Here is a 2511-nt window from a genome sequence, read left to right on the forward strand (position 1 = left end):
GTCCCTATTAGGCATCCTGTGCCGTCCGGCTCTCGGGTCACGAGAAAGTCCGAAAACGTGTATTAGAAACTTCAATTTTAGCTATTTTTGGGGGTATGTTTGGACTTCTTCAGGCCCGGTCATACTTTTCTCCCGAAACGTTGGTATCTTTTGTGTTGCCTCAAATAGCCTCTACTACCCTAAGCATACCCAACCCCACTATTCACTACAAACCAGAACCGAACCAAACAAAATATTTATTCCTTCCATCCCTATTATTTTGGGATATTCTTTTTGATAATCTTTTAAACTTTATATTTAAATTAGGACAAAATGAGGTTGTTTTTATTTGGTTTACTCACAATACTCTTCTATTTTGTTAGTACTTAATAACATGGTCACTTTATTAGGATGAAGCACAATAGAATAGAGGGAGAGGGAGACAATACTTTGAAACATGAACTTTATCATTCTCTCCAATTTCAAATTACTCTTTACACTTAGCATTTAGTTATAAGTTATAACTCATAAAAGTATTAAAATACGTAAGCTTTTGATCAAATCGTGAGGCTTACTCTTCAAGCCAAAACTTTAATTAGGAACCATCTCTGCCATATACCTAGATTTCTTTGCTAACTTGCATAAGAATATAATTTACTGATTAAGTGTAATGTCTTTACTCTTTAACTCAAATATGCCAACTATTTAAGTAATTATTTGTATATTTTAGGATATATCGATTACGACCTAGGAGCCTGTAAATGAAATCTTAAACATATTTTGAGTTACCCAACACTATCTATATATACAACATAAAACATGCATACTAAAGGTCTAAGCATCAAATTTGGTTTTTAATATAATTATTATGAATTATGATTAGGTTTTATCATATTATTGATTAAGATTAATGTAAGAACTAGTTTTAGGACCCGTGCATGATGCACGGGAGTATTAATTGCTCGATAGCATAACTAATGATCAATAAAAATAATCAAAATAACGTAACATATTTAACTAATCATATATGAAGGCATCAAATCGTTATTTACAAAAATGATTTTTGTAACGCAATCTATATGTTTGAAAACACTTCCTTGTAAACTACGTTTGTTGTACTTGTACGCACTCTGTGTTCTTTGTCAAAAGGAAGTATCTTCAGACCTTTTTTGCTCGTAACTCTGGAAACAGCAACATAAAATTGGTCGTGGCTAAAAACAGGTCTCGGGAGATACAGGCCTACATGAGACAAAGATTGTCCTTGACTTTTATTTATAGTCATAGCAAAACAAACCATTAAAGGAAATTGACGTCTCTGAAATCTGATAGGAAACTTGGTGGAGTCGGACGACGTCAATGTCATTCTTGGGATAAAAACTTTTGCACCCACATTACTTCCGGAAATAACAGTAGCTTCAATAACACGATTACCTAAATGATTGACGACTAACCTCGTGCCATTACATAATCCAGATGTTTGATCAATATTACGTAGAAGCATAACGGGCGCACCAACCTTTAATCGTATGCTATGATTTGGGAGACCAGCATTTAATTGTATTGAGGAATTCAGTGGAGTATATTTCGTGGACTCCAAAGTTTCCTTCCTCTTTGCTTATATCATCCGAACTCAAATAGACTCTCTCTTCTCCTGGAATAGTAGATAGAACATTATCATTTACTATCTCCACTATCTCATTTGTTGGGGCCAAAATAGTTCTTTCTTGGAAATATTTAGCTTCCCAAATATGCTCCTGTAGGCCTGGATACGTGCTTTCAACAATTGCTGAAATCGGATCGACCCCGGGATCTATAAGGATATCTTTTTCAATCTCGATGACGGCTTCACCATCATTAGGACCGCCAGCATTTCTATCTCCTACGCTTAGTATCCACTCTGAGAATTCTCGCAATTCATCAACAGAAGATTTCGAGGATCTGATTGTAATCTCATATTGCGAGTAAGTCTTAGGACCTTACACGAATCCCATAAGTAAGACGAATTAACGGTGGCGAACACGATATCCTGGCTACTTCCCTTTGGTACAACTGGTATTATCTGCCTGAGACCACCACCTACTACTATCACTTTACCTCCAAATGGTCGATGCAAGTTATCCCTATCAACAGACCTCATTATGTCCCTCAAACTTCTATCAAGTGCTTCAAAACAATACTTATGCATCATTGGAGCTTCATCCCAAATGATAAGTTTTGTCTTAATGAGAAAGCAGTTAATTCTGACCCAGGGCGAATTCCGCGCAAGTAGAATTTTCATTTACATTCAAAGGGATACCAAATCTAGAATGAGCTGTTCTTCCACGTGGAAGGAGGAGAGAAACAATTCCACTCGAAGCTACTGGCAATACAATTTCGCCCTTCTTTCTTATTGCAGCACATAATGTTTTCCAAACATATGTTTTACCCGTCCCTCCATAGCCGTAAACGAAAAATACACCTCCTTCTTCACTCGAGACGACATCCAATACTTCTCGATAAATCATCGACTGCTCATCAGTTAAACCTTTATAC

General features: G+C 36.3%; 1 pseudogene; it reads right to left on the reverse strand.

The window, feature by feature from the left end:
- Positions 1 to 1054: 1054 nt before the first annotated feature.
- Positions 1055 to 2164, reverse strand: LOC125498484 (uncharacterized; annotated as a pseudogene).
- Positions 2165 to 2511: the final 347 nt, after the last annotated feature.

Source organism: Beta vulgaris, chromosome 6 (assembly GCF_026745355.1).
Source record: "Beta vulgaris subsp. vulgaris cultivar EL10 chromosome 6, EL10.2, whole genome shotgun sequence".
In the NCBI taxonomy this organism is placed as follows: domain Eukaryota; kingdom Viridiplantae; phylum Streptophyta; class Magnoliopsida; order Caryophyllales; family Amaranthaceae; genus Beta; species Beta vulgaris.